Source organism: Neofelis nebulosa, chromosome 10 (genome assembly GCF_028018385.1).
Source record: "Neofelis nebulosa isolate mNeoNeb1 chromosome 10, mNeoNeb1.pri, whole genome shotgun sequence".
Lineage (NCBI taxonomy): Eukaryota > Metazoa > Chordata > Mammalia > Carnivora > Felidae > Neofelis > Neofelis nebulosa.
Window position 1 is genome coordinate 35661171 of NC_080791.1, and position 6611 is coordinate 35667781.

Consider the following 6611-nt stretch of genomic DNA (forward strand, 5'->3'; position numbering starts at 1 on the left):
ATTTTTATTTATGCTTTGTTGTTTGTAATTTCATTCTTGATTTTATTTATTTGGGTTCTTTTCTTTTTCCTTGTGATTAAACTGGCTATTGGCTTTTCAGTTTTGTTAATTCTTTCAAGGAACCAGCTTCTGGTTTTATTGATCTGTTCTACTGTTTTTTGTTGTTGTCGTTTTGTTTTGTTTTTTGTTTGTTTGTTTGTTTTGATAGCATTGATTTCTGCTCTGATCTTTATTATTTCCTGTCTTCTTCTGGTTTTGGGTTTGAGTTTTTTTTCTTATTATTGTTTTTAATTTTTTTTTTTTTAATGTTGGGCCAGGGGAGGGGCAGAGAGAGAGGGAGACACAGAATCTGAAGCAGGATCCAGGCTCTGAGTTGTCAGCACAGAGCTGTATTCAGGGCCTGAACTCACAAACTATGAAATTATGACTTGAGCTGAAGTCAGATGCTTAACTGACTGAGCCACCCAGGTGTCCCTTATTACTGATTTTTAGTTTCATGTTGTTCTGGTTGGTAAGATGCATTTCTAAAAATAAAATTATTTATGCTTAAATTTCAGAATATGGACACGTTATCTTAAATCAAGAGTATTAACCCCTGGAGAGTGTCTTTTTATCCATTCAGTGATTGCAAAGGTGTATTTAGTGTTTATTACTAACAAGCATTCTTATGTTTTAAGATGCAGATATAATAAGATTTCTTTACTAATCATGTCCAATTCCATGAAGTGAGAGAGAAAAATTAAAAGACAATTACTATGTAGTTCTCTCAAAAGGGAAACCAATGGGACACCTGTGTGGCTCAGTCAGTTGGATGTCTGACTCTTGATATTGTATCAGGTTATGATCTCAAGATCATGGGATTGATCGCCATATTGGACTCCACACTGAGCGTGGAGACTAAGATTCTCTTTCTATCTCCTGGGTAACCTGGGTGGCTCAGTTGGTTAAGTGTTCAACTCTTGGTGTCAGCTCAAGCCATGATCTTATGGTTCGAGAATTTGAGCCCCGTTTTTGGCTCTGCACTGACCATGTGAAGCCTGATTGGATTCTCTCTCCTTCTGTCTCTGCCCGTCTCCTGCTTGAGCTGTCTCTCTTTCAAAATAAATAAATAAACATAAAACCAAATATTCCTTATCTCTCTCTGCCCCTTGCCCCCGCTGGTGTTTTCTCTCTTTTTCTCCAAAATAAAATTTAAAAAAGGTAACCAAGAGTCATTTTGGATAATTCAAAAAGTGCTTAAAACCCATCCTGGTGAATTTGGTAAGCTCTCAAGAGTCAGACCTGAATTTCAATATATTTTGTTTTAGTAATTATATACATTCAGATAAATTTACCTACTGAATATGTCTTGATTTTTGTGTAAAATGGAAATAGTTATAATGATTATGTAATATAGTTGATACCATAGATAAATAAATAAATGACCACTTTCAATGGCCCTGAGCACATAGCCAGGGCTTAATAAACCTTATTTATGTCCTACTATTAATCATTATAAAATTTTTAAAATTATCTCTCTCTTTACCCTTCCCTTCTTTCTCTCCTTGCTATTCTTACACACACATTCACACACACACAGAAAATCTTTCATACAACATCCATTCTCCATCCTAAATCTTGACTGCCTTATTTCTTGTACTAGTTTACTCTTTAGACTACCTGTATTTTAACAAAGAGCTATTGAACAAAATTCTCTCCTGTACAGCCTGGCATAATAAGGTTTACATCAGAATAATAGCAGATGCTAGATCACTAAACTTAACCTTGGATGAAAGGTGATGAGGAGAGAAAAGTTAGCAGTAAGGAAATGGAATGAGAACAGGAGAAGGATCCAAGTTTGAAATCTTTAATGTAGAATGTCAACAATTCTATGATCTCTTTTTCTTTGCCCAGTAGTCCTTAGAAAACAAACCTTCATTACTCAAGTTATCACCTGAGTCAAAAGAGAAGGGATAATTTCATAAAAGATAGGTGAGTCCCTGCTTCCATCCAATTCCTTTTCCCTCCTATAAAGCAGTAACAGGTTACTGCAGTGGCTGTGTCAGGTGTAATAAGGATTTTGGACAACAGAAATGCCTCCTGGACTCTTGAATATTCTCCTATTCTTAAAATTGCAATTATAGGCACATAGCCTTAAAAGCTTCTATTTTTGAAAGCTTAAACTCATATGTTTTCTTCTAAATGTATCAAAGATCTCTAAGATCTCGGATGCTTACTTTTTTACTTCAAATAATGTTAAAAATAAAAGAATGCATAAAACTATGAGGGAAAATGACTAACTTAATTGAAAATGAATAGAAAATGTAATAATAAATGTATTAAGACTTTAAAATTTTACCTTGGACAAGTCCTGTTGATGTTTAGAGATCTATGCTGATGTTTATGGATGTACAGACTGCCAAAGTAAAATGCATAGAAGAATATTCCATGTCTTGTTGAATATGAACAGAACATTTTAACAGAAACCTCAATGATGACTAAGCCACTTCATCCAAAGGTAGGGATTACATAGTCTCCTTGATTAATTCTAAAAAGAAAAGTGACAGAGATCAGTAATTAAATACAGAATATAATCAATGAATAAAACTATTCAAATTATTCAGTTCCCAAATTCCTTTTTTCTCTTAACAATATTTATTTTTCTCTCTGGAAATCAGAGAAATATATATTTATCTAGATAAAAGCAACTACTTACCATTTTTGCTTTACCAATATACATGAAACTCTTCTTAATCCACCCACAGAGACAATATCTAAGTCCCTGAAATAACCCATTTTTAAACTCCTTGATGAAGTCAATGAACGAATATCTTAGAGGACTATGCATTCCATAATATATTCTGAACACCACACCAAGCAATTCTAAGCTTTAATTTATACACTAAAAGGGTATGAGTAGACACATATTTATTTTGATTATTTAGCTGAATTATGATAGCACCACATATAAAATCATATCATCCACAGTAGTCACAGCATTTTTATCTGTAGCATATAAAACATGACTCTATTTTAAGTTAGGATTCATAGCATTTAGAGAGAACAGTGCTTGCTTCGGAAGCACATATACTAAAATTGGAACGATGCAGAGATTAGCATGGCTCCTGTGCAAGGATGACATGCAAATTCATGAAGCATTCTATATTTTTCTGTGGATCCTGAGAAACTCAACAGAAGACCGGGTGTGGGGGGAGGAGAAGGGGGGGGAAATTACAGAGAGTGAAGGAAGCAAACCATAAGAGACTCTTAAATACTGAGAATAAACTGAGGGTTGATGGGGGGTGGGAGGGAGGGGAAAGTGGATGATGGGCATTGAGGAGGGTACCTGTTAGGATGAGCACTGGGTGTTGTATGGAAACCAATTTGACAATAAATTTCATATTTAAAAAAATAGAGATAACAGAAAATGGTAAATTGGATAAATCACTGGGGAGGTGGAGAAATATAACACTGTCTAATTAAGTACTTACAATTCTTAAAGAGCTGAAAAAATATCTGCTAACTTCTGGTAGAGGGAAACCTGGAAAATTATAATCAGTAAAATGAGAGCCATGATTTTTAAATTATTATTGTTTATCCTGGTACCTGGTAGTCTGTATGCTTCTTGTTTTTCTAATTAATATAAAGGAGCTCTCCTTTGGAAAAGAGATGTAATTATTTTCAAACCCTGACATACTAATTATACAGACTTAATTTAGATGCTGTTTCCTTATCTGTATAAGGGAGACTATAATAACTTTCATGTGTGTGATAGTTAAGGTAATAATGTATGCAGAACACCTAACAATGCCTGATACATACTGGAAAACTACTGGTTAATAAAAATTCAATTAAATTGTTTGTTTTATAACAAAGTCTATTACAAAGAAAACTTCACTGAGAAGGAAATATTGTTGACTGATTTGATACTTCTTTTGAAAACTTTAGCTTACAAGAGCATTTTTTTTTTACTTTTAGGTTGATGTAATGTGAACTGAAGATGTTAATCAAGTCACGCCTTTTGCTGCTGAAATATTGGACTTGTGGTACTAGATATAAAGCATGATGTGTTGACCTGTCTATGGTATCTTTACCAATGTGTAATAGAAAACTGACAGCCTGTCTCCTGCTTTCAGCCATCTACATGCAGGAACCTTGGTAATATATTTTTAGATCCAAATCTGAATGTCTTTCTCTAAATGCATCAAGAGAATTTAGAGTGACTATGCACAGAACAGTGATATAGTTTTCTACCATGAAAAGTGTATAGAAGAGTGAAAATTGCTAAATTATTTTTGGCAAATTCCAGAATAATGTTGATTACATAAACAAAATAGAAATAAGGGAGTAGAAATGTTTAAAGAGAGAGAAAGAGAGAGAGCAAGAGAGAATGAGAGACAGACAAACAGGAAATTCTGAAGTAATAGAAGGTGAGGCACATAAATAAGTAAACAAACAGATAAGTTTATCTTCAGCTCTAGAACATTCATCTAATTGAATGTACTTTAATGCTGAAGAATGTTTAATAAGCAAGTAAATAGAAGACAGGTACATTTTTAAGAAATACTACATCTCAAGTGTTAACATTAGTATGCAAATATTACCATTTTTTCCATATAATTAATTTAACAACAAATATTCTAGGAAGAAAGCCTTTTTCCTATTCTAATTCTAGTTAACTCCAAACTTACTAAATCACTTCATTATTTTTCACCTTTCTTTTCACAGGTAGAAGCTCACAACTTTATCATTTGCAAGTAACTATAGGTAATGAGACGGTAACTTGTAATAATATCTACACTACAAGTTTGATACCAATATAATTCAATGATTTATCCTTATAGAGTAGAGAAAAGCAGTCACCGAAGAAGGAGCATTGCTGAAAATGTCAGGTATTGGAAAAATTATTCCAGACTAATCAATTACATAACCCTCTCTGAAAGAGTATGAATAATCAGTCACACTTAGTTTCTTCAATATTGGCTGAAGTCTAAAGGAATATTTATTCTTGACTGCTAAGTAGGAGTATATGTTGGGTTCAATATTCCTTAAAAAATAAAAGGAATCTGCTTTATTGTTTGCCATTTGAGATTTGCTTAATATATCTTTTAGATTCTGCAAAATAAAAAAAAGCATTTTAATAATGTGTCTTAACATAGAAAATATATTTGAATAGAAGAAAAATGCTGAAAATAAATGCAGCACTAAATATTAATGTCCATTGCCTTCATATAATCTTCCAGAAATTCACTTTTATTTTTAGTTTTAAGCTTTTTAAAATGTTTGTGCAGAAGACAGAGGGAGAGAGATACCTGGGGAGAGGCAGAGAGAGAGTAATAAAGTGAATCTCAAGCAGACTCCACACCCAGTGTAGAACCTGATACAGGGCTCGATCCCAGGACCCTGAAATCATGACCTGAATTGAAATCAAGAGTTGGATGCTCAACCGACTGAGCCACCTCAGTGCCATTAGGAATTCGCTTTTAAACTCTAATTTTTCTCATTGTCAAGAAAGATATTTTGACTTTATTTTTTTATTTTTTATTTTTTTAATTTATTTTTGGGACAGAGAGAGACAGAGCATGAACGGGGGAGGGGCAGAGACAGAGGGAGACACAGAAGCGGAAACAGGCTCCAGGCTCTGAGCCATCAGCCCAGAGCCTGACGCGGGGCTCGAACTCACGGACCGCGAGATCGTGACCTGGCTGAAGTCGGACGCTTAACCGACTGCGCCACCCAGGCGCCCCGTTATTTTGACTTTAAAGGAAGATGGCAAAGTCAGAAGATCCTAAGCTCACCTTATCCCATGGATACAATTTGATAACACCCACATGACTGTAGATAACCCAGAAAATGATACAAAGACTTGCAAAATAAACTCTCCACAGCTAAATATAGAGAAGGGGCCACATCAAAGAGGGTAGGAAGGGCAAAGACAGCTTCCAGAGCTAAAAGAGTCTACTGGACTGTCTGTTGGAGAAAGGAACACTGCAAGTGTGAACAGCAGAAAGAAAAAGACTCTAACACTAGGAAGCCCACTTAGGGAAAATGAATCCCCATAACATTTTGCTTTGAGAACCAGAGGGGCTGAATTTTATTAGTTCTGAGAGTCAACAGGACTTAAAACCTGTAACTTTAAAAATCAGCTGAGTTGGCTCTGTGAGAGCCAGGAGGGTCAGAGGAAACTGAGTCCCCACCATCAAAGGGACAACACAATAACATCCCAGAGATACTGCATAGAAGCACCAATTTGAAAATTGTCTGAGGTACGTGTGGAACATATTTATTTACTAATCTCACAGCATCTGCTGGAGGGGAAGGGATCCATGGGAGACTTCCCCAGGAACAAAGGCTTTGGTAGGTACAATTTCCCCCTGTTCCCCAGCATGAATACAGGGATAGCCAGGGGAGCCAGCCCAGGGCCAGCACTGGCTACCTGACTTTCTAACAGCACATTCTGCTCACATATTCTCCTATGGAGATGGCCTCTACAGCCACGCCTTGGGTCCAGGCCCCCTCCCACAGCAGACCCTTATAAACATTGGGGATCCTACTCCTGCACATACTGCAGATCCATCGCATCAAACTCAAACTCCCTGTGACTGCAGGACCCCTCTCCCATTACATCAGTG

The 6611-nt window shown here is 35.8% G+C and overlaps 1 non-coding gene across 1 annotated transcript; it reads left to right on the top strand.

The window, feature by feature from the left end:
• Positions 1 to 3045: 3045 nt before the first annotated feature.
• On the top strand, positions 3046 to 3149 carry LOC131489026 (U6 spliceosomal RNA). Its single transcript, XR_009250386.1, has one exon. It is a non-coding gene; the product is annotated as a U6 spliceosomal RNA (small nuclear RNA).
• The last annotated feature ends 3462 nt before the right edge of the window (positions 3150 to 6611 follow it).